Genomic DNA, 26,471 nt, shown 5'->3' on the forward strand with positions numbered 1-26,471 from the left:
TGGGAGAGGGGTTCGGGATTGAGAACACGTGTCCACCCATGGCGGATTCATGTTGATGTGCGGCAAAAACAATACAATATTGTAAAGTAAAATAATGATAATAATAATAATTTTTTTTAAATGAAGTTCTTTAATTCCACTTTCTGTTCTAGAACAAACTTAGAGTTAGTGAGATACATATTGGTTGCATGCCATTGATTTGCTTTTTCACAGATACTCAAAATCTATAGTAACAATTATATGTCAGTAGTTATCCACTCAACATGCTGTGTTTGGAAGAGATGAGAAGAAAAGAAGAGGAGAAAAGAGAATAGAAGGGGAAAAAATGACTGTAGTGGAGGAATGGAAGAAAGTGGTAGGGAGATTAGAGAAGGGAGAAATATTAACCCAAGGAAGGTGGACTTCAAGGATTCAAATACATGCTTAGCAACAAAATTTCCATTTGACCATTTCTTTATTTTTGAATAAAATCATTCAATATTTATAGACTCCAATCCATGTGCCAATCACTGTGTTAGAAGATAGAGATATAACAAACTTACCAATTACTATTTCTGCCTGAAACTTATGAGATAGTTTCAGCATATATTTTTGAAACAAGCAATTTATTTGTTAATTTATTTTTAGCTATGGCACTGAGGACTCTTGAGAGTCCCTTGGAAAGCAAAGAGGTCAAACCAGTTAATCTTAAAGAAAACCAACCTTGAATATTCTTTGGAAGGACTGATGCTAAAGCTGAAGCTCCAATATTTTGGCCAACTGATGCAAACAGCTAACTCATTGGGAAAGATCCTGATGATGGGAAAGATTGAAGTGTGAAGGAAAAGAAGGTGACAGAGGATGAGACTGTTGGATGGCATCACCTATTCAATGGACATGAATTTGGGCAAACTCCGGGAGATGGTGAGGGACTGTGAAGCCTGGCATGCTGCAGTCCATGGAGTGGCAGAGTCAGACACGACTTGGTGACTGAACAACAAGAAAATGGCCCTGATATTTGATAAGAATTTTTCCATCATTATGAAAGCAATCCAATGAAATGTGATTTATGATGGGGGCTTTGGGACATATCAGTTACTTAAATATATGCTACTATTATTCCATCTTATAAGATGATAAAATCGAACATCTAAGAAATTGCTCCCCTGGTGGCTCAACTGGTAAAGAATCCACCTACAATGTGGGAGACCTGGATTTGATGCTTGGGTTGGGAAGGTTACCTGGAGAAGGGAATAACTACCCACTCCAGTATTCTAGCCTGGAGAATTTGATGGAGTGTGTCCATGGGGTCTCATAAAGTCAGACATGTCTCAGCGACATTCACTTGCAATTTGAAAGGATTAATAAATTCATTGGAATATAACACTGTGAATGATCTAAAATGATCTGGGTCCTGGCAGTCCCAAGACAGTTCTGATGGTCTCATACTTTGGTTCTAGGATTTATTTATTGAAAGTTTATTGCAATTCTCTATTCCCGCCTTGCTATCCTATGATTTGAGTTTCTCAGTTTTCACTCATCTCAACTGCCATTTAAGCTTACTTTGCACAATAATCTGATGGTGAATATTTAGACAAAAAAGTGAACCACAGTACCTAAAATATATTATTATGTGGAGTTGCCTAGCAATTAATGTTTTTTACTACTCACAACAACTTTGTCAGATGGATAGTAGCCATATGCCAGGACATTTGGAAAACTCAGCATTGGCCACAGGACTGGAAAAGGTCAGTTTTCATTCCAATCCCAAAGAAAGGCAATGCCAAAGAATGCTCAAACTACTGCACAATTGCACTCATCTCACATGCTAGTAAAGAAATGCTCAAAATTCTCCAAGCCAGGCTTCAGCAATACGTGAACCATGAACTCCCTGATGTTCAAGCTGGTTTTAGAAAAGGCAGAAGAACCAGAGATCAAAATGCCAACATCTGCTGGATCATGGAAAAAGCAAGAGAGTTCCAGAAAAACATCTATTTCAGCTTTATTGACTATGCCAAAGCCTTTGACTGTGTGGATCACAATCAACTGTGGAAAATTCTGAAAGAGATGAGAATACCAGACCACCTAACCTGCCTCTTGAGAAATCTATATGCAGGTGAGGAAGCAACAGTTAGAACTGGATATGGAACAACAGACTGGTTCCAAATAGGAAAAGGAGTACGTCAAGGCTGTATATTGTCACCCTACTTATTTGACTTACATGCAGAGTACATCATGAGAAACGCTGGACTGGAAGAAACACAAGCTGGAATCAAGATTGCCGAGAGAAATATCAATAACCTCAGATATGCAGATGACACCACCCTTATGGCAGAAAGTGAAGAGAAACTAAAAAGCCTCTTGATGAAAGTGAAAGAGGAGAGTGAAAAAGTTGGCTTAAAGCTCAACAGTCAGAAAACGAAGATCATGGCATCTGGTCCCATCACTTCCTGGCAAATAGAAGGGGAAACAGTGGAAACAGTGTCAGGCTTTATCTTTCTGGCTCCAAAATCACTGCAGATGGTGATTGCAGCCATGAAATTAAAAGATGGCTATTCCTTGGAAGAAAAGTTATGACCAACCTAGATAGTATATTCAAAAGCAGAGACATTACTTTGCCGACTAAGGTCCGTCTAGTCAAGGCTATGGTTTTTCCTGTGGTCATGTATGGATGTGAGAGTTGGACTGTGAAGAAGGCTGAGCACTGAAGAATTGATGCTTTTGAACTGTGGTGTTGGAGAAGACTCTTGAGAGTCCCTTGGACTTCAAGGAGATCCAACCAGTCCATTCTGAAGGAGATCAACCCTGGGATTTCTTTGGAAGGAATGATGCTAAAGCTGAAGCTCCAGTACTTTGGGCACCTCATGCGAAGAGTTGACTCTTTGGAAAAGACTCTGATTCTGGGAGGGATTGGGGCAGGAGGAGAAGGGGACGACAGAGGATGAGATGACTGGATGGCATCACGGACTGGATGGACGTGAGTCTGAGTGAACTCTGGGAGATGGTGATGGACAGGGAGGCCTGGCGTGCTGTAATTCATGGGGTCGCAAAGAGTCGAACACGACTGAGTGACTGAACTGAACTGAACCACTTCATCAGTTATACAGATATTACCATTTACTTTCCTGTATTAAATTAAGAAGCATGCATCTCAGTTCAGTTCAGTTGCTCAGTCGTGTCTGAATCTTTGCAGTTCTATAGATTGCAGCACACCAGGTTTCCCTGTCCATTACCAACTCCTAGAGCTTGCTCAAACTCATGTCCATCGAGTCAGTGATGCCATGCAAACATCTTATCCTTTGTCGTACCCTTCTCCTTAGGCTTTCAATCTTTCCCAGCACCAGGGTCTTTTTCAATGAGTCAGTCTTTGAATCAGGTGGCCAAAGATTTGAAGTTTCAGCTTCAGCATCAGTCCTTCCAATGAATATTCAGGACGGATTTCCTTTAGGATTGACTGGTTTGATCTTGCAGTGCAAGGAACTCTTAAAAGTCCTCTCCAACACCACAATTCAAAAGCATAAATTTTTCTGTGTCCAGTTTTCTCTGTAGTCCAACTCTGACAGTAGTATGTGACAACTGGAAAAACCATAGGTTTGACTAGATGGACCTTTGTCAGCAAAGTAATGTCTTTGCTTTTTGTATGCTGTCTAGTTTGGTCATAGCTTTTCTTCCAAGGAGAAAGTGTCTTTGAATTTCCTGGCGGCAGTCACCATCTGCAGTGATTTTGGAGCCCAAGAAAATGAAGTCTGTCACTGTTTCCCCATCTATTTGCCATGAGGTGATGGGACTAGATGCAATGATCTTAGTTTTTTGAATGTGGAGTTTCAAGCCAGCCTTTTCACTCTCCCCTTTCACTTTCATCAAGAGACTCTTTAGTTCTTCACTTTCTGCCATAAGGGTGTTGTCATCTGTGTATCTGAGGTTATTGATATTTCTCCCAGAAATCTTGATTCCAGCTTGTGCTTCATCCAGCCTAGCATTTCCCATGATGTACTCTGCATATAAGTTAAATAATCAGGGTGACAATATACAGCCTTGACATAGTCCTTTCCAAATTTGGAACCAGTCTGTTATTCCACGTCCAGTTCTAACTCTTTCTTCTTGACCCACATACAGATTTCTCAGGAGGCAGATAAGGTGACCTGGTATTCTTATGAAGAATTTTTCAGTTTTTTTGTGATCCTCACAGTCAAAGGCTTTGCTGTAGTCAACAAAGCAGAAGTAGATGTTTCTTTGGAACTCTCTTGCTTTTTCCATGATACAACGGATGTTGGCAATTTGATCTCTGGTTTCTTTGCCTTTTCTAAATCCAGCTTAAACATTTGGAAATTCATAGTTCACGTACTGTTGAAGCCTCACTGCAGAATTTTAAGCATTATTTTGCTAGTGTGTGAGATGAGTGCAATTTTGTGTTAGTTTCAACATTCTTTGGCATTGCCTTTCTTGGATCTGGAAAGAAAATTGGCCTATTCCATTCTTGTGGCCACTGCTGAGTTTTCCAAATTTGTTGGCATATTGAATGCAGCACTTTAATGCAAATCAAAACCAAAATGAGGTACCATTTCAAGCCAGTCAGAATGGCTGTGATCCAAAAGTCTACAAGCAATAAATGCTGGAGAGGGTATGGAGAAAAGGGAACCATCATACACTGTTGGTGGGAATGCAAACTAGTAGAGCCACTATGGAGAACAGTGTGGAGATTCCTTAAAAAACTGGAAATAGAACTGCCTTATGACCCAGCATTCCCTCTGCTGGCCATACACACCAAGGACACTAGAATTGGAAGAGACATGTGTACCCCAATATTCATCGCAGCACTGGTTATAATAGCCAGGACATGGAAACAACCTAGATGTCCATCAGCAGATGAATGGATAAGAAAGCTGTGGTACATATACACAATGGAGCATTACTCAGCCATTAAAAAGAATACATTTGAATCAGTTCTGATGAGATGGATGAAACTGGAACCTATTATACAGAGTGAAGTAAGCCAGAAAGAAAAACACCAGTACAGTGTGAAGTGAAGTGAAGGGAGCTCGCTCAGTTGTGTCCGACTCTTTGTGACCCCATGAACTGTAGCCCACCAGGCTCTTCCATCCATGGGATTCTCTAGGCAAGGATATTTAAGTGGGTTCCCATTTCCTTCTCCAGGGGAACTTCCCAACCCAGGGATCAAACCCAGGTCTCCCGTATTGCGGACAGTCACTTTGTTCTCTGAGCCACCAGAGAGTAATGCATATATATGGAATTTAGAAAGATGGTAATGAAAACCCTGTATGCGAGACAGCAAAAGAGGCACAGATGTATAGAACAGTCTTTTGGACTCTGTGGGAGAGGGAGAGGGTGGGATGATTTGGGAGACTGGCATTGAAACATGTATCATATCATATATGAAATGAGTCGCCAGTCCAGGTTCAGTGCATGATACTGGATGCTTGGGGCTTGTGCACTGAGACGACCCAGAGCGATGATACGGGGAGGGAGGTGGGAGGGGGGTTCAGGATGGGAAACACGTGTATACCTGTGGCAGATACATGTTGATGTATGGCAAAACCAATACAATATTGTAAACTAATTAACCTCCAATTAATATAAATATTGAAAGAGCTAAATTGGAATTCCATTATCTCTACTAGCTTTGTTCATAGGGATGCTTCCTAAGTCCCACTTGACTTTGTATTTCAGGATGTCTGGTTCTAAGTGAGTGATCACACCATCGTGATTATCTGAGTCATGACTATCTTTTTTGTATAGTTCTTCTGCATATTCTTGCCACCTCTTCTTAATATCTTCTGCTTCTGTTAGGTCCATACCAGTTCTGTCCTATATTGTGGCCATTATTGCATGAAATGTTCCCTTGGTATCTCTAATTTTCTTGAAGAGATCTCTAGTCTTTCCCATTCTATTGTTTTCCTCTCTTTCTTTGCATTGATCACAAAGGAAGGCTTTCTTATCCCTCCTAGCTAGTCTTTGGAACTCTGCATTCAAATGGGTTTATCTTTCCTTTCCTCCTTTGCCTTTAGCTTCTCTTCCTTTCTCAGCTATTTGTAAGGCTTCCTCAAACATCCAGTTTTTGCCTTTTTGCATTTGGTTTTCTTGGGGATGGTCTTGATTAGTGCCTCCTGTACAATGTCTTTAATCTCTGTCCATAGTTCTTCAAGCTCTCTGTCTGTCAGATCTAACCCCTTGAATCTCTTTGTCACTTCTACTGTATAATCATGAGGGAGTTGATTAGGTCATGCCTGAATGGTCTAGTGGTTTTCCTTACTTTCTTCAATATAAGTCTGAATTTGGCAATAAGGAGTTAATGATTTGAGCCACAGTCAACCCTTAGTCTTATTTTTGCTGACTGTATAGAGCTTCTCCATCTTTGGCTGCAAAGAATATAATCAGTCTGTTTTCAGTATTGACCATCTGGTGATGTCTGTGTGTAGAGTCTTCTCTTGTGTTGTTGGAAGAGGGTGTTTGCTTTGATGAGTTCACTCTGTTGGCAAAACTCTGCTAGCCTTTTCTGTTGGCAAAACTCTGCTAGCCTTTGCCTTACTTCATTTTGTACTCCAAGGCCAAATTTGCCTGTTACTCCAGTATCTCTTGACTTCCCACTTTTGCATCTCAGTCCCCTATGATGAAAAGTACATCTTTTGGGGGTGTGAGTTCTAGAAGGTCTTTTAGGTCTTCACAGAACTGTTCAACATCAGCTTTTTCAATATCACTGGGTGTTGCATAGACTTGGATTACTGTGATATTGAATGGCTTGCCTTAGAAACAAACAGGGATCATTCTGTCATTTTTGAGATTGCACCCAAGTATTGCATTTTGGACTCTTTTGTTGACAATGAGGGCTACTCCTTTTCTTCTTCACTCTTTCTGGAGTTATTTCTCCACTGATATCCAGTAATGTTGGACACCTAGTGACCTGGGGAGTTCATTTGTCAGTGTCATAGCTGTTGCCTTTTCATACTGTTCATATAGTTCTCAAGGCAAGAATACTGAAGTGGTAATTTGTGCATAATTTTGCAAAAACCACTAAAATATTGTAAAGTAGTTAGCCTCCAATCAAAATAAATAAATTAATTAAAAATAACATCTATCAGTAAGCATATGATAAAGTATTTGGGGATCTGAGGACTTTTCAATATCCCCCAATACTATAATTTCTATAAATTTGTCAATGGAGTCTTCATGTGAATATAAAATGACAGTACAGTAATGCCATAAGTAGAATAAATGAAACTCCTGTTTATTCTATCCTTTATACTAGACGCAATTTTAGGTGATTGCTTTTATAGTCATTATTTTTATAACTCATTTGGCTAATTAATGGGTATGGAAAATTAGACAATAGTTCTCTGAAGCCTCCATGAACAACTGCCTTGTTAGGCTACATTTGTTTCAATTTTTGTGGTGGTGGTGGTACATATCTGAGAAAATAAAACATTTTAATGACCAAAGTTTCATGTGGAGTTATATCCATAAGTCCTTAAATGTGTGGCTCTATATGGGAAGGACCCATATTATGTATTAGGCATAGACTTGTTCTTAGCAGCAAACTCTAAATCACAATGTTTAATACTAGACATTAGGAAGGGAATTGCATGTGATGATTATTAAGTGTTTGCAGCAAAACATTTCATGGTTCCTCCTTGTCTTTAATGTCTTTCTCTACCCTTCTATTATGCCAAAACTCAGATATCAGCAGCTTTCCCAGACATTTCAGATAATAAATAAAATTGTTACATTTCAAGCCCTAAACAACATTTTACTTACTTTCATTGTGTCGTGCTTCAGAAGTTTATTGTCTAGCTGTCAATTTTTGTTGTTGGTATTAAAACTGTTTTCTGCTTTTTTATATTTTCTGAATGCCTTCAATGTTTTAAGCATTGGGGAGAATCTACACAAAAATATATTTGTTTAGAAAGACGGCAAAGTTTTCTTTTTAAGGAAGGCAGCAGTCTCTGACCATAAAAGTTATGGCATCTAAGTTGCCAAGGCTGTCCTGTTAATTCATATTTCATATTTATAACCAATTCCATATAAATTATTCCATCTACTCCTTCATTTAGCAATCATAATATAAAAAGGAAAACAAAGAAGTGAGATGCAAGAAATATATTCCTTGTTAGGGTATATGAAACAATATGGAAACAAAGAGAAGAATGTAACTCACATACTTAAGTTTCATGACATTATTCTTAAAATATTACAAAGCATTAGCTATGAAAAGGCCAATCAAGATGATTTCAGGCAGAGGAAAAAACATGTGTAAAGACAAGGTGCCTTAACAAACATGGTGGCTCTCAAAAAAAGGGAAGTAGGTAGTTTGGGTGAGTCTGAATTTACACAGCTGAAGGGTATTGATGAGAGATGAGCCTTTTTGGTTTATCATTCAGAGTTCATTTTGAAGGTAATTGAGAACACATGAGATGTTATTTTATTTGTGGCCAACCCAGTCTGAGCATTACCAAGAAATTCTGGAATACATAGTTTCAGTTTAGTTAAGGAATATTACAACATCGACCATCACCATCATCCACCCTTGTAAATCTGAAATCAATACATAATTTCTGTAACCATATTTAAATTCCAAAGAAGGAAAATAGAAAGCCATGTTTTCACATTACCTGAATCAAGCATCACCTTGTACAACTGAAAGTACTAGCCTTTTCTCAAAGTGAGAAAGAAGGACCTAAATATCATTTTATCCATCTTTGAGTGATATATTTCCTCTCTTCAGTCAATCACATCTTTCTTTGATATCTTGAAACTTATAAGCTGAGATTTTGTTACTCATTATTAATACAATTTATGTTATATAGGAATGGGAATGGAAAACATATATAAACCTTTGTGTTAAATGGGGTAAAACCTCATATGATTTGGAAGACACCCAACATATTTCAAGAGAATTGCATTGGAAATACTGTCATCTTGGATACTGAGTACAAAGTGAAGAGATTATTTCCACCCTAAAAACTGTTGGCAGGAAGTAAACTGAGAAAACTCCTCAAATGTCAACATACGATTGTTATCTGTCATGAAAAGTAAAGGATGACACAGACAGCAGAAATAAAAGAACAAAGGTGAAATGTTTCTACAAAACAAACTTCTGATCTACTATTTTATAGTTATTAGTAATGCTCATAAGGGAGGCGTAGGATAAATGCTTCACTCTTTCCCCTTATTTTTCAGTATAGTGAGTTTATACACAATATGCAAGACTTTCTGAATATTCTTCCTGAGGATCACTATACATTTCTGATGCTACAAGCAATCTAGGGATTTCTTGTAGGATCTTTCTTTTTTTTCTTTTTCAACAAGGTAGTTACTTGAAGGGTAAATATCTCTGTTCAAGGTGTTTACTGGACCTCAATACACTATTTAAATATTTTTATATCAAGGAATGAGTCAGAATCTTCAAATCTAATTCTGGTTGTACTTTCTCTCTTGTACTTCCTTTCTGGCTTCACTTCCTGGTGTCCTCCACCTTGCTGCAAAGAAAAGGCTCTCCCTGTTTTCAGTTTTGCTAAATTATATGACTTTGCTAAAAATTGTAAAGTTATAAGTTTAAGAATTTTAAGTCTGGTTCTTCATATTAAAATGTGGATTTGGGTACTTTGGAAATTCTTTTGAATAAAGCTTAGATTTTGAGATAATGACTAATGACTTAAAAATCAGATTTAAAATACATAGAAAATAATTTTCTATGAAAATTCAGTGGTTGGGGTGATATAGATCAAATGACAGATTGAATATGAAAATATTTTAAAATATTATGTTCTTTATGCATGCTGAACTAAGAACCTCACTATATGTGCCTCAATTATCTGCAAATTATATATTCTGCCAAGTGTTTTTTTTTTCCTTTTTTGATAGGAGATTCATATTTTATTTCTCCAATTGAAATAATTATACAGTTAAGTATAAATTAAATGCATGGTTGTACAAGAAACCCAGATCCTTTAGGTGGTTCAGTCAAAGAGGTAAGATCTCTGGCTGATTCACATGAGATGCATTCACTTCTTGGCCTAGGTTTTGGGATTCTGCCAGCCTTGAGTTCATTAAGTTTCTTCAAAATCCTTAAGTGTCAGATCCTCCTAGTAGTTGTCATTTATTTGAACCATTGGTGGGTTTACACAGGCCCCTAAACATTCCACTTCTATAAGAATGAAAAGTGTGTCAGGTGTAGTCTCTCCAAACTTTATTTCAAGTTTTTTTTTTTTTAAATTTTCTTAATGACCTCCAGTATGCTGTCAGACTTTCAGTGCATGCAAGGCATAGTAGTGTATACTTAAATATATTTTCCAAGTGGCATTGCAATATATATTGTATAAAAAGTTGGCACATCATATACTCTCATTGGAGGTACTTGTAAAACTTCTTCAAACTTGTTCATAGCAGAATTGGGCAGCCATCCATTTTTTCTTTGGGCTAAATCCAGGATTAGAAGCACAGCTTCTGCTTTATGCCATTTTGGGTGTTGTTGTTGTTCAGTCCTTCTATCGTTTCTGAATCTTTGTGACCCCATGAACTGCAGCACACCAAGATTCTCTGACCTTCAATATCTCCCTGAGTTTGCTGAAACTCATGTCCGTTGAGTCGATGACACCATCCAACTATCTCATCCTCTTTTGACCCGTTCTCCTCAATCTTTCTCAGCATCAGGGTCTTTTTCAATGTGTTGGTTCTTTGCATCAGAGGTCTAAAATATTGAAACTTCAGCTTCAGCACCTGTCCTTCCAATGAATATTCAGAGTTGACTTCCTTTAGGATTGACAGGTTTGATCTTGCTGTCCAAGGGAGTCTCAAGAGTCTTTTCCAGCACTGCAGTTCAAAACCATCAGTTGTTCAGCATTCATCCTTATTTATGGTCCAGCTCTCACATCTGTACGTGACTACTGGAAAAACCATAGCTTAGATTTTACAGACATTTTCTGACAGAGTGGTGTCTCTGATTAGTAATATGTGTCTAGATTTGTCATAATTTTTCTTCCAAGGAGCAAGCATCCTTTTATTCCATGGCTACACTCACTGTCCACAGTGATTTTCAGTTCAGTTCAGTTCAGTCGCTCAGTCATGTCCGACTCTGCGACCCCATGAATCGCAGCACGCCAGGCTTCCCTGTCCATCACCAACTCCCGGAGTCCACCCAGACTCACGTCCATCGAGTCAGTGATGCCATCCAGCCATCTCATCCTCGGTCGTCCCCTTCTCCTCCTGCCCCCAATCCCTCCCAGCATCAGAGTCTTTTCCAATGAGTCAGCTCTTCGTATGAGATGGCCAAAGTACTGGAGTTTCAGCTTTAGCATCATTCCTTCCAAAGAAATCCCAGGGTTGATCTCCTTCAGAATGGACTGGTTGGATCTCCTTGCAGTCCAAGGAACTCTCAAGAGTCTCCTCCAACACCACAGTTCAAAAGCATCAATTCTTCAGTGCTCAGCCTTCTTCACAGTTCAACTCTCACATCCATACATGACTACTGGGAAAACCATAGCCTTTACTAGATGGACCTTAGTCGGCAAAGTAATGTCTCTGCTTTTGAATATGCTATCTAAGTTGGTCATAACTTTTCTTCCAAGGAGTAAGCGTCTTTTAATATCATGGCTGCAGTCACCATCTGCAGTGATTTTGGAGCCCCCCCAAAAAAACTCTGACACTGTTTCCACTTGAAGCCCCCCAAAAGATGGGGGGGGGCCTATCATTCTTTCCAGCATTTCCCCATCTATTTGCCATGAAGTGATGGGACCAGATACCATTATCTTTGTTTTTTGAACATTGGGTTTTAAACCAGCTTTTTCACTCTTTTCTTTCACTTTCATCAAGAGGCTCTTCGTTTTTCTTCACATTCAGCAATAAGGGTGATGGTATCTGCATATTTGAAGTTATTGTTATTTCTCCCATAGATCTTGATTCTAGCTTGTGCTTCATCCAGCCCAGCATTTCCCGTGATGTTCTCTGTGTATAAGTTAAATAAACAGAGTGACAGTATACAGCCCTGATATATTTCTTTTCCAATTTGGAACCAGCCTGCTGTTCCAGGCCCAGTCCTAACTGTTGCTTCTTGACCTGCATAAAGATTTCTCAGGAGGCAGGCAAGGTGACCTGGTATTCCCATCTCTTTAAGAATTTTCCACAGTTTGTTGTATTCCACACAGTCAAAGGCTTTGGCATAGTCAATAAAGCAGAAGTCGTATTTTTGTTTGTTTGTTCATTTGTTTAACAATTGTCTCTGTCCTCTTAAGAGTTTTCCATTGTGAAATCAAATGGAATATCTAGGTTATTGTCAGGAGTATCTATGTGCACAATTAAGGCTCCTCCAGCTCCATTCTGCACAGCCGTCTCATGCAAATTCCTCAATTGTCTTCTCCACTGGCAAGGCTGGCTGAGTGGGTCCATGGGTCCAGACTGCCATAGAGATCATGATGGACCAAATTGCCCACCTCCCAAGTGGTTTTTATTTTAAATTTTTAATGATCATTGCATGATATCATGAATAAAAAACTTAATAAGGAATCAGGATATTCAGGTTTTAGTAATAGTTAATTCATAGCTCTTTAACTACCAATATATTTTATGTTATTATATGTTTAAGGAAAAACACATTAACAGATTATCTCATTTGTTTTCTTTGATATCTTTTCTATGTCTGAAGGAAAGATATTTGTAACAGATGGGTCCTACAAGTGGCTCTTTAAAATTCTGACTCTATATCACAGGGCAAATGGCTTATAATTTTAATATTCAGAATTCCAATATAAACTGTAATACCCGACTGCTTTCTACCCTTCTTGAGTTATAGCTAGTTAACAAATAAAACAACAATTTGAAAAGTGTTCTTTTCATTCTAAAGTTGTATACTTAAAAAAGGAAAAAAACAAAAAAAACAAAAACAAGCCGGGGGCATTATGATTATGTACCTCCTTCATTTTATCAGAACTCATTCAAACACTATGGTATGTATAATAGACAATTCACATAATTTACTTTTACTTATTGATCAGCACACCCAAAATTGTCCCAATCAAGCAAGGACTACAAATAATTTGTATGTGTCTGTGATTGAATTGTTTTTGACATCTTCCTTCCACAATTTTAAACAATCATAAATATTTCTTAAACATACCTTGTTATGTATTTCTTCTAGATATCCTATTTCATTAAACTTTCCTCATATTATGTGTTTAGTTATTATATGTGAGCATTTTTTTACCTAATTATCTTTAAATGTCCTATTTTATTGCAAATTAAATACACGGATGGTATTTGGAAGTTTTTTTCTTAAGCTTTTTCCTTATGTGTATGGATATTAGGGAAAACTTGGCACTTGGTATTAATTTTAATAATTCTGATATTAAAGTCCATAAAATTCTGGAAGCTCATCTTTCTTTGGCAATGTTTTCACTTACAGATAATTTTTTTTTTTATTGTGGGATCTAGGGCATCTGTTGGAGAAGGAAATGGAAACCCACTCCAGTATTCTTGCTTGGAGAATCCCAGGGACAGAGGAGCCTGGTGGGCTGCCGTCTATGGGGTCACACAGAGTTGGACATGACTGAAGCGACTTAGCAGCAGCAGGGGACCTGTGATCATCTTACTAGTACAGAAACTCAGAGACAAATAGAACAGACATTATAGGAAGAAAGAAAGGATTCTGAAGGAATTCTTGGGAATCCATGAATCCTTAATGCCTCATGACAGACATGCCAACATTCAGAGTGTAATGAAAGGAAACTGTCAGCACACCACTCTGATAGTGGAGAGGAGTGGAGATTGTTTAACTCAATTAGCCGGACTTCATCTAAAAACCTTCCAGATGAGGCAAAAAAAAAAAAAAAACAACAACAAACCTGCTGTGAGGTGATGAATCATACGTTTTAACCTTAAAATATTCCCTTAATTATAAATACATCATTTTGTAAGGCTATACATTTCAGGTCTGGAGATAGAGCATTCTACATATGCAATTAAAATAAACAAATGTATGTCCTTTCCAGGATATCCAGAGAACACTAGTTACTCACAAAGAGGAACATACCATGCAATTTGATTCAGAATAACACAGATGAGAAGTTAGTCTGCTTTCTATACTCACCAATTCTCATTTAGAAAACTCCTGTGGCATCATTTGATGAATAGCTAAAAAATTAATTCATAACATATATAACAGATATACTTCATATTCATAAGATGCATTCCCAATATAAGACCAATATTTTCAATATAAACATTAAATAGATATATTAGATGACAATTATTTTTTCTGAGGAGTATGAGCATAGATTCTTGTGATATAAAATGTTATTGCCTATTATTTTGTGCATTTAACATACTTAATTAAATGTACATCCTTTTAAGTGTTAATATACATCATATATTCCTTCAGCTGCAGGTGATAAACAATGATTTTGTTTTCTACTCTATACAAATAATAAGCAGGAAAATGTCATTTGGGAAAAATGTGAAGTTATATCTTTGGAAGAAAAGCTATGACCAACCTAGACAGCATGCTAAAAAGCAAAGACATTACTTTGCCAACAAAGGTCCATCCAAAGCTATGGTTTTCCAGTAGCCATGTATGGATGTGAGAATTGGACTATAAAGAAAGCTAAGCACTGAAGAACTGATGCTTTTGAACTGTGGTGTTGGAGAAGACTCTTGAGAGTCCCTTGGGGTGCAAGAAGATCAAACCAGTCAATCCTAAAGGAAATCAGTCCTGAATATTCATTGGACGGACTGATGCTGAAGCTGAAACTCCAATACTTTGGCCATCTGATGTAAAAAACTGACTTATTGGAAAAGACCCTGATGCTGGGAAAGATTGAAGGCAGGAGGAGAAGGAGATGATAGAGGATGAGATGGTTGGATGGCATCACGGACTCAATGGACATGAGTTTGAGTAAACTCCAGGAGTTGGTGATGAACAAGAAAGCCTGGCATGCTGCAGTCCATGGAGTTGCAAAGAGTTAGACACAAGGGAGTGACTGAACTGAGCTGAACTGATGTCTGTGAGGAAGGTTCAAATTATATTATCAGATTATATATGGCTTACACAGATTAAGTTATTGTCCATGTGAAGCAACACATTATCAGAGAGAAATTATTTAGTATATACATTATTAGGCCACAAAATCCTCAAGTAATCTCTCCTTTGAAAGAGCCTCTTTTGTCACTGATTTTTAAACAAGAAACTATTTTTTGCTAACTTTAGCTCTATTAGTCTTAATTCTTCTTTGCATGTGACAGTTCAGTTTAGATGAGGAAGGCCATAAAACATTAGGTTCTTCTTGCAGTTCTCCTTTCCAGTGTTGTCTGTGTTGGATAGAGGAGCTTCCCAATGACCTGTTGAGTTGGTGGGAAAAATGAATGAATGAATGAATAAACAAAGTGTAAAGCTGAAAATATTCCATGAGTGGGAGGGAGGGAGGGAGAAAAAGGAATATTTTGAACTTTTCATTTATTGAACTTTGATGAGGTGATGTTTAGGTTCCTCAGGATTCACTTGTGAATTAAGATGGAAGAGTCAAATGTTACTTTTTCTAAGAGTGTCTGAGACATAGAAATAGGAAATTTGGGCCTTAGATATGATCACTTCTCAAATCTACTCCAAGCAGTATTTACACAAGACCAGGAAGGAAGAATAATGTAGTATAGAGAACCTCACATATGCATAAGGGATCTTTCATGTTATATTTACTCAACTTCCAAATCTTTTAAAGTTAGTGGTAAGCCTTAAGAAATATTTTTTTGTGATGCTTTTTGTTTAGTAATGAATTGGATTATTGGAAAGCTTTTAAGTTTTATTGTTTAACAAAGAAATATAGTTGTCATAGGTTATTATTATTGTAAGAGGTAAATATTCCCTATAGAATTTCTCATTAACGTTGGACAAACTATAATAAAATAACAGGCATGACATTTCTTAGAATAGGCCCATTCGCAAGGGATTCATTAAGAAAAGATCGTGACATACATTGCATACCTCCTAAAATGTGGACATGAGGCTTCATTCTGTATTTATCTTTAAGTAGGTTTAAATTAATTAAAATAAAACTATTAGACAAAGACTTGGAAATCCATGCATGAACTTCTAGCTTCTTTATGACATTTTTTTAATGTCCTGTGTGCTTTCAAAAACCATTACTAGCATAGAGTGTCTGTGCCTAATATATTGTAATAGCCCTTACTTAACCCTTGTATACAAGATTAGTGCAAACAATCACTCATTAGTAGCATATTTTAGAAAGAAAATTCTGATGTGTTGATATGAATGTATTCCTATAGGCTCATTTTTCACTTGCAAAGACAGAATGTTTAGTTAAAAACCAACTTTATCTAGGAATAGCTGCATTTCTGTCAGAGAGAAAGCTAATAGAAAGATTTGGCAGCTATAGAAATAAGATATACTCTAGGAGTTGTGTTTATTTTTTTTCACACAAATTCCTTCAAGAAATATGTATGCCTCATTTTTTATTAGTGTAAAGGAGAAAGAAAAAATCCCTTTCTCTTAGAAAATCCACTGTCACATATATTGGTATTTTTAGTACCTTAATAAAACCCAGGGATTTGTTTTAAAGAACATCACATTATGGATGTTTCCTTGAGAAAATGCAACAGTGAGCTTTAGTTAAACAAAGAATTATGCCTCTTTGTATCAAGTGAGTCTAGTTTAAATATAGTCATTTGAAATATAAGTTTAAGCAGAATTTTAATTAGCTTATAAGCCCTGGGATATACTTCTCAGTAATGCTGAGTGTTTTGAGTCTCTACTTTCAGATTCACTTCATATTAATTTTAGCATGATAAGCAACCTTGTCTTTCATGCATTTTAAAGTCAAACAAATAAGATTGTTCTTGACTCTAGTCACTTTATATTAACTCTCTGGTACCTGGTTATTACCATCTGATCCAGAAGTTCAAAGGGATCCAGCATGGCCTCTGAAAAAGTTCCAAGTTAGAAGGGAACTGAGACATTGATTTGCTAAGAGATAGTTGGTTTCTTGGACGACATATCCTTGTGTTCAGAGATAGAAGTAAAATATTAAGCATAGCCTCTGTTCAAACTCCTTACATTACAAAGACAGTGTTAGTAAATTGCAATAATCTTAGCTGCTCTATTAATTACATAATGTACTAATAACTACTAATAGTTATTGAATATCCATTACAAATATTCCTGTGCTAAATCTTTACATTTAATTTCTTCTTCATCACTCACAACAATTTATGGTTTGTAAATTTTCCACTGAGGTAAGGAAAATGACAATTATTAAATAATTTACTTCAACATCACTCATCTTGGAAGTGACACAGTAAAGAGTCTGACTGAGGTCTATTTATGTCTAGAGTTCAAATATTTAACCTCTTTGCTATATTGCATAAAGACATTTGTTCTGTTAATTTGACATAATACTTCTACTACTAATAATAAGCATTTATTACATATTTGCTAATACCCTTCTAAATGAGTCCCAATAATTAATTCTTACATAGATTCTACTATCCCACCAACTACAATCAATAGTACTCATGATAGTTGTCTTATCAAATATACAATCCTGATTATATGCCTAATAGCATTATTATGAAAGTCACTCAGTCGTGTCCAACTCTTTGTGACCTCATGGACATACAGCCCATGGGATTATCCAGGCCAGAATACTGGAGTGGGTAGCCTTTCTCTTCTCCAGGGTATTTTCCTGACCCAGGGATAGAACCTAATACTCCAGCATGGCAGGCGGATTCTTGACCAGCTGAGCCTCAAGGGAAGCCCCAAAGCATTATAAATGTGTGTATACACACACACACACACACACACACACACACACACAAACACACGTGTGTGTATATATATATATATATATATATATATAATATGCACATAATATGAACTAGAGTGTTTATAGTACCCTTATTTACAGACACCACCAACCTGGAAATTGTCCAAACATCCACAAGTGTTTGAATGGATACATATATTGTGATGTATTTAAAAGACAGAACACTATACAGCAACATTATATTGAAATTCATAATTAAATATTGAATGAAAGAACTGTGCATTTTTCAAAAAAAGTATGTGCTAATCAATTTTTATCCAATATAAAAATAAGCAAAGCTAATCTATCTTGTTATAAGTCAAAGTAATGATAACCCTATGAAATGGGGAAAGGGATTAGAAAAGATATAAAAAGAAGATTCTAGAAGCTAATATAACTTTATTTGAGTGGTGATTATTTATCTATCTATATCTATCTGTAACTATATATATCTATAACCTGACCAAATGTGATCTACTGGAGAAGGGAATGGCAAACCACTTTACTATTCTTGCCTTAAGAACCCCATGAACAGTATGAAAAGGCAAAAAGATAGGACAGTGAAAGATGAACTCCCCAGGTTGGTAGGTGCCCAATATGCTACTGGAGATCAGTGGAGAAATAACTCCTGAAAGAATGAAGAGATGGAGCCAAACAAAAACAACACCCAGTTATAGATGTGACTGGTGATGGAAGCAAGTTCCTATGCTATAAAGAGCAATATTGCATAGGAACCTAAAATGTTAGGTCCATGAATCAAGGCAGATTGGAAGGGGTAAAATGAGATAGCAAGAGGGAACATCGACATTTTAAGAATCAGTGAACTAAAATGGACTGGAATGGGTGAATTGAACTCAGATGACCATTATATCTACTACCGTAGTCAGGAATGCCTTAGAAGAAATGGAGTAGCCATCACAGTCAACAAAAGAGTCCAAAAAGCAGTACTTGGATGAAATCTCAAAAATGACAGAATGATTTCTCTTCATTTCCAAGGTAAACCATTCAATATCACAGTAATCCAAGTCTATGCCCTGAACAGTAATGATGAAGAAGCTAAAGTTGAACAGTTCTATGAAGACCTACAAGACCTTCTAGACTTAACACCCAAAGAAGATGCTCTTTTCATCATAGGGGGCTGAAATGCAAAAGTAGGAAGTCAAGAGACACCTGGAGTAAGAGGCAAATTTGGCCTTGGAGTAAAGAATTAAGCAGGGCAAAGGCTAATAGGGTTTTGCCAAGAGAATGTATAGGTCGTAGCAAACACCCTCTTCCAACAACACAAGAGAAGACTCTACACATGGACATCACCAGATGGTCAATAGTGAAATCAGATGATTATATTCTTTGCAGCCAAAGATGAAGAAGCTCTATACAGTCAACAAAAACAAGACCAGGAGCTGACTGTGGCTCAGATCATGAACTCCTTATTGCCAAATTCAGACTTAAATTGAAGAAAGCAGGGAAAACCACTAGACCATTCAGGTATGACCTAAACTGAACCCCTTATGATCATACAGTGGAAGTGAGAAATAGATTTAAGGGACTAGATCTGATAGGCAGAGAGCCTGATGAACTATGGGCTGAAGTTTGTGACATTGTACAGGAGACAGGGAGAAAGACCATCTCCAAAGAAAAGAAATGCAAAAGAGCAAAATGGCTGTTTGAGGAGGTCTTACAAATAGCTATGAAATAAAGAGAAGCTAAAAGCAAAGGAGAAGAGGAAAGATATACCTATTTGAATGCAAAGTTCCAAAGGAGAGCAAGGAGAGATAAGAAAACCTTCCTCAGTGAACAGTGCAAAGAAATAGAGGAAACCAATAGAATGGGAAAGAAAAGAGATCTCTTCAAAAAAAAAAATTTAGAAATAAAACGGGAATATTTTATGCAAAGAAGGCCTCAATAAAGGACAAAAATGGTATGGACCTAATAGAATCAGAAGATATTAGGATGAGGTGGCAAGAATACACGGAAAAACTAGACAAAAAAGATTTTTGCGACCCAGATAATCATGATGAGTGTGATCACTCACCTAGAGCCAGACATTCTAGAATGTGAAGTCAAGTGGGCATTAAGATGCATCACTATGAACAAAACTAGTGGAGGTGATGGAATTCCAGTTGAGCTATTTCAAATCCTGAAAGATGATGCTGTGAAAGTGCTGCACTCAATATGCCAGCAAATTTGGAAAACTCAGCAGTGGCCAGAGGACTGGCCAAGATCAGTTTTCATTCCAATCACAAAGAAAGGCAATTCCAAAGAACGTTCAAACTACCACAAAATGACACTCATCTCACACACTAGTAAAGTAATATTCAAAATTCTCCAAGCCTGGCTTCAACAGAATGCGAACCGTGAACTTCCAAATGTTCCAGCTGGTTTTATAAAGGGCAGAGGGACCAGATATCAAATTGCCAACATCCGTTGGATCATCAAAAAAGCAAGAGAGTTACAGAAAAGCTTCTATTTCTGCTTTATTGATTATACCAAAGCTTTTGACAGTGTGGATCACAACAAACTGTGGAAAATCCTGAAAGAGATGTGAATGCCAGACCACCTGACCTACCTCTTGAGAAATCTGTATACAGATCAGGAAGCAACAGTTAAAACTGGACATGGAACAGCAGACTGAGTCCAAATTTGAAAAGGAGTACTCCAAGGCTGTATATTGTCACCCTGCTTATTTAACTTATATGCGGAGTATATCATGAGAAACGTGGGGCTGAAGGAAGCACAAGCTGGAATCAAGATTGGTGGGAGAAATATCAATAACCTCAGACATTCAGATGACACCACCCTTATGGCAGAAAGTGAACAAGGACTAAAGAGCCTCTTGATGAAAGTGAAAGAGGAGAGTGAAAAAGTTGGCTTAAAGTTCAACATTCAGAAAACAAAGATCATGGCATTTGGTCCCATCACTTTGGGCAAATAAATGGGGAAACAGTGAAAACAGTGGCAGACTTTATTTTGGGGGGCTCCAAAATCACTGAAGATGTTAACTGCAGCCATATCAAAGATACTTACTCCTTGGAAGGAAATTTATGACCAACTTAGACAGCATATAAAAAAACAGAGACATTACTTTTTTAACAAAGGTCCGTCTAGTCATTACTTTGTCAACAAACACATCTAGTCCATCTATGGTTTTTCCAGTAGTTATGTACAGATGTGAGAGTTGGACTGTAAAGAAAGCTGGGTGCCAAAGCATTGATGCCTTTGAACTGTGGTGTTGGAGAAGACTCTTGAGAGTCCTTTGGACTGCAAGGAGATCAAACCAGTCCATCCTATAGGGATCAGTCCTGAATACTCATTGGAAGGGGTAATGTTGAAGCTGAAACTCCAATACTTTGACCACCTTTTGGGAAGAACTGTCTCATTTGAAAAGACCTCGCATCTTGGAAAGATTCAAGGTGGGAGGAGAAGGGGATGACAGAGGATGAAATGTTTGGATGCTATCACTGACTCAATGGACATGAATTTGAGTAAACTCCGGGAGTCTGTGATAGACAAGGAAGCCTGGTGTGTTGCCATCCATGGAGTCACAGAGTCGGACACGACTGAGCAACTGAACTGAACTGAACTATATATATATACACACACACACACACACACACACACATATATATATATACACACGAACACATTTGATATACATATGTGTGAAATTAGGCACATTAATATAATGTTAAAATTAATTCATTCTATGACTTTCTCTGTAAGTTTTACATTAACTAAACTTCTTTTTCATAGGTTTCCATTTCTTATCATTACCATAACCTTATAGCCCATATATTAGTTCTTTGTTTCTTTACGTTAGATATAAACTTCATCTTGTCTTCTGTACCTTGAAAATAGTATGCTTCCTATTCATAAAAATATCTATAGACTTTAGAGAAACCTTTATAAATATAAAATGTTGAAAATATTCCCAATATATTTAAATTTAGATAATATTTATATTTATATCTGAGTATTTTTTCTTTCCTTTTTATTTACTTTACAATATTGTATTGGTTTTGCCAAACATCAACATGAATCTGCCACAGGCATTTTATGTTTTATCATTGATGCTTAATGTTTTATAAAGAATTTCACAAATATTTTTACCTTTTAGTCAGTCACTTTCATCAGTTTGCACCTTAAAATTAATGTTTATTTCTTGTCATTCACTCTTTTACTAAATTATTTCATCTCAAATATACCATCAAAATAAGACTTTAATTAACTTGTAGAAATTTGTAATATAATGACTTGATTCCTCAAAGGATCTTGCAAAACAAATATGCATCTGCATTAGTTAACAACAGAATTATGTTTTTAATGTTATTATCTTGATGCAATGCTGAGATTACCATTTAACTTACTGAAAGCTATAACTTAAGTATTTGTACCATGATATCTGACTTTCCTCCAGTTAAAAAAAAATAATATTTTGAAGTATTTACTTCATGGCGGAATGCTTTTGTATTGTTTTTCTTTTTTTTTTTTTAACTTTTTTTTTCTTTTCTTTTCTTTTTTTTTTTTTAATTTTAGTTTTTTATTTTTTAAATTTTAAAATCTTTAATTCTTACATGCATTCCCAAACATGAACCCCCCTCCCACCTCCCTCCCCATAACAACTTTCTGGGTCATCCCCATGCACCAGCCCCAAGCATGCTGCATCCTGCGTCAGACATAGACTGGCGATTCAATTCACATGATAGTATACATGTTAGAATGTCATTCTCCCAAATCATCCCACCCTCTCCCTCTCCCTCTGAGTCCAAAAGTCCGTTATACACATCTGTGTCTCTTTCCCTGTCTTGCATACAGGGTCGTCATTGCCATCTTCCCAAATTCCATATATATGTGTTAGTATACTGTATTGGTGTTTTTCTTTCTGGCTGACTTCACTCTGTATAATCGGCTCCAGTTTCATCCATCTCATCAGAACTGATTCAAATGAATTCTTTTTAACGGCTGAGTAATACTCCATTGTGTATATGTACCACAGCTTTCTTATCCATTCATCTGCTGATGGACATCTAGGTTGTTTCCATGTCCTGGCTATGATAAACAGTGCTGCGATGAACATTGGGGTACATGTGTCTCTTTCAATTCTGGTTTCCTCGGTGTGTATGCCCAGAAGTGGGATTGCTGGGTCATAAGGTAGTTCTATTTGCAATTTTTTAAGGAATCTCCACACCGTTCTCCATAGTGGCTGTACTAGTTTGCATTCCCACCAACAGTGTAGGAGGGTTCCCTTTTCTCCACACCCTCTCCAGCATTTATTGCTTGCAGATTTTTGGATCGCAGCCATTCTGACTGGTGTGAAGTGGTACCTCATTGTGGTTTTGATTTGCATTTCTCTAATAATGAGTGATGTTGAGCATCTTTTCATGTGTTTGTTAGCCATCCGTATGTCTTCTTTGGAGAAATGTCTATTTAGTTCTTTGGCCCATTTTTTGATTGGGTCGTTTATTTTTCTGGAATTGAGCTGCATAAGTTGCTTGTATATTTTTGAGATTAGTTGTTTGTCAGTTGCTTCATTTGCTATTATTTTCTCCCATTCAGAAGGCTGTCTTTTCACCTTGCTTATAGTTTCTGTCCACTTTCACCGCTACTATTCAACATAGTTCTGGAAGTTTTAGCCACAGCAATCAGAGCAGAAAAAGAAATAAAAGGAATCCAAATTGGAAAAGAAGAAGTAAAACTCTCACTGTTTGCAGATGACATGATCCTCTACATGGAAAACCCTAAAGACTCCACCAGAAAATTACTAGAGCTCATCAATGAATATAGTAAAGTTGCAGGATATAAAATCAACACACAGAAATCCCTTGCATTCCTATACACGAATAATGAGAAAGTAGAAAAAGAAATTAAGGAAACAATTCCATTCACCATTGCAACGAAAAGAATAAAATACTTAGGAATATATCTACCTAAAGAAACTAAAGACCTGTATATAGAAAACTATAAAACACTGATGAAAGAAATCAAAGAGGACACTAATAGATGGAGAAATATACCATGTTCATGGATTGGAAGAATCAATATAGTGAAAATGAGTATACTACCCAAAGCAATTTACAAATTCAATGCAATCCCTATCAAGCTACCAGCCACATTTTTCACAGAACTAGAACAAATAATTTCAAGATTTGTATGGAAATACAAAAAACCTCGAATAGCCAAAGCAATCTTGAGAAAGAAGAATGGAACTGGAGGAATCAACTTGCCTGACTTCAGGCTCTACTACAAAGCCACAGTCATCAAGACAGTATGGTACTGGCACAAAGACAGACATATAGATCAATGGAACAAAATAGAAAGCCCAGAGATAAATCCACACACATATGGACACCTTATCTTTGACAAAGGAGGCAAGAATATACAATGGAGTAAAGACAATCTCTTTAACAAGTGGTGCTGGGAAAACTGGTCAACCACTTGTAAAAGAATGAAACTAGATCACTTTCTAACACCGCACACAAAAATAAACTCAAAATGGATTAAAGATCTAAATGTAAGATCAGAAACTATAAAACTCCTAGAGGAGAACATAGGCAAAACACTCTCAGACATAAATCACAGCAGGATCCTCTATGATCCACCTCCCAGAATTCTGGAAATAAAAGCAAAAATAAACAAATGTATTGTTTTTCAAATAGATCACTAGAGAGTCAGTGTTGAAAATTGACCCTAAATGTGTGTGTGTGTGTGTGTGTGTGTGTGTGTGTGTGTGTGTTGGTAGTGATGGTGGCACAAATATTTTTTAAATATAAATTTATTTGTTTTAATTGGAGGTTACTTTATAATATTGTATTGGTTTTGCCATACATCAACATGAATCTGCCACAGGTATACACATGTTCCCCATCCTGAAACCCCCTCTCTCCTCCTTCCCTTTACCATCCCTCTGGGTCGTCTCAATGCACCAGCCCCAAGCATCCAGTATCATGCAATGAACCTGGACTGGCAATTCATTTCATATATGATATTATACATGTTTCAATGCCATTCTCCCAAATGATCCCACTCTCTCCCTCTCTCACAGAGTCCAAAAACTGTTCTATACATCTGTGTCTCTTTTGCTGTCTCACATACAGGGTTATCATTACCATCTTTCTAAATTCCATATATATGCATTAGTATACTGTATTGGTGTTTTTCTCTCTGGCTTACTTCACTCTGTATAATCGGCTCCAGTTTCATCCACCTCATTAAAACGGATTCAAACGTATTCGTTTTAATGGCTGTGTAATACTCCATTGTGTATATGTACCATTGTAGAGATGAGCATGGATATAAATTAAAAAACAATTACCATAATCCAATAGAGAAGAAGTGGTAGTGACTGAGGGGCTGTGTTTTAATTGTAGTACAAGAAAGAGCCTGCTGGCGACGGAATGAAGCACCAGCACTGCAGAGTGGTTTGAATCTTTTTACTTTATCCCTTGCTTCTTACAGCTGCTTTACTTTATATATTTTGCATCACAATCTACAGGGCAAGTTGCCAAGCACTATGATTTAGTGACTATACAGTGCGCAGGTGCAGGGCGAGATAACCTTTACCTTTACTTATTTACTGCAGCTAAGACTTTGTTTTGGGAAACTTCCTTATCAACTTAGAATCCGTTTTGTCCCTGGGTCTGTTCCTTTTGAGGAATCAGAGAAACATCCTTGTGTGCAAGAAATGTTCTTTTCCCACGGGAACAAACAGAGGATTCTTAGCTGAACATCTCGTTTGCAAGACTGTTCAGCCCTGGTTGAGAGTCTCGTTTGCAAGCACTTCTCAACCTTCCTTATACCTTGTTCCCTACAGAGCAGATACTGAATGTGTTTTAAAAGCACACCTTGCCAAATTTATACTTGTGTACCCAGTATCCTGCGTGCATGTCTTCTAAGTCGGCTCTGTCTTGTCCAAGTCTTTGAGACCCTGTATGCTATAGCCTGCCAGACATCTCTGTCAATGGGGATTCTCCAAGCAAGAATACTGAAGTGGTTGCCATGCCCTTCTCCAGGAAATCTTCCTGACCCAGGGATTGACCCAAATCTCTTAAGTCTCCTGCATTGGTAGGCAAGTTATTTTCCACTAGCACCACCTGGGAAGCCCACCCCATATCTTACATAATATAAATTTCTCAAAATATTTGCTGAATGAAAGAATAATGCATCATCACATAATCCTTTTCTCTTTAGTTATCTGCAACTGTTTATCAGTGTGAATTGAAGAAATGTTTTGCCACTACTCTGAGTTAATTTCTCCTCATGCATACCCTGAACATTCTATGCATATTTCACAGTTCTTACCAATATTTCTTGTGCACTAAGATCGTGGTTAGAGGACCTAGAGAGTACTGTCCAACAGAAATTCAATGAGCCACATATGTAATTTTGAACATTCTGGAACTAACAATGAAAACAAAATTAAAAACCAATAGCTGAAATTAATTTTATGATACATTTTATTTATCCTGATGTATCAAAAACATTACTATTTCAAAATATAATCAATATAAAAAAATCAATGCAGTTTTCTTCATGCCTGTTTTTTTTTTTTTTTTTCCTTTTGGAACAAACTTTTCCAAAGTTAGTGTGTAATTTACATTTATAGCACCACTCAATTCAAATGCTTAATTTCATAATAAAAACCTAATTTGCATTTATTAGTAGTAAAGTTTATAGTAGAAA

At 36.9% G+C, this 26,471-nt stretch overlaps 1 pseudogene; it reads right to left on the reverse strand.

Moving 5' to 3' along the window:
* Positions 1–9,907: 9,907 nt before the first annotated feature.
* Positions 9,908–12,375, reverse strand: LOC101123407 (NADH dehydrogenase [ubiquinone] flavoprotein 2, mitochondrial-like; annotated as a pseudogene).
* Positions 12,376–26,471: the final 14,096 nt, after the last annotated feature.

This window comes from Ovis aries, chromosome 15 (genome assembly GCF_016772045.2).
Source record: "Ovis aries strain OAR_USU_Benz2616 breed Rambouillet chromosome 15, ARS-UI_Ramb_v3.0, whole genome shotgun sequence".
NCBI classification, from domain to species: Eukaryota; Metazoa; Chordata; class Mammalia; order Artiodactyla; family Bovidae; genus Ovis; species Ovis aries.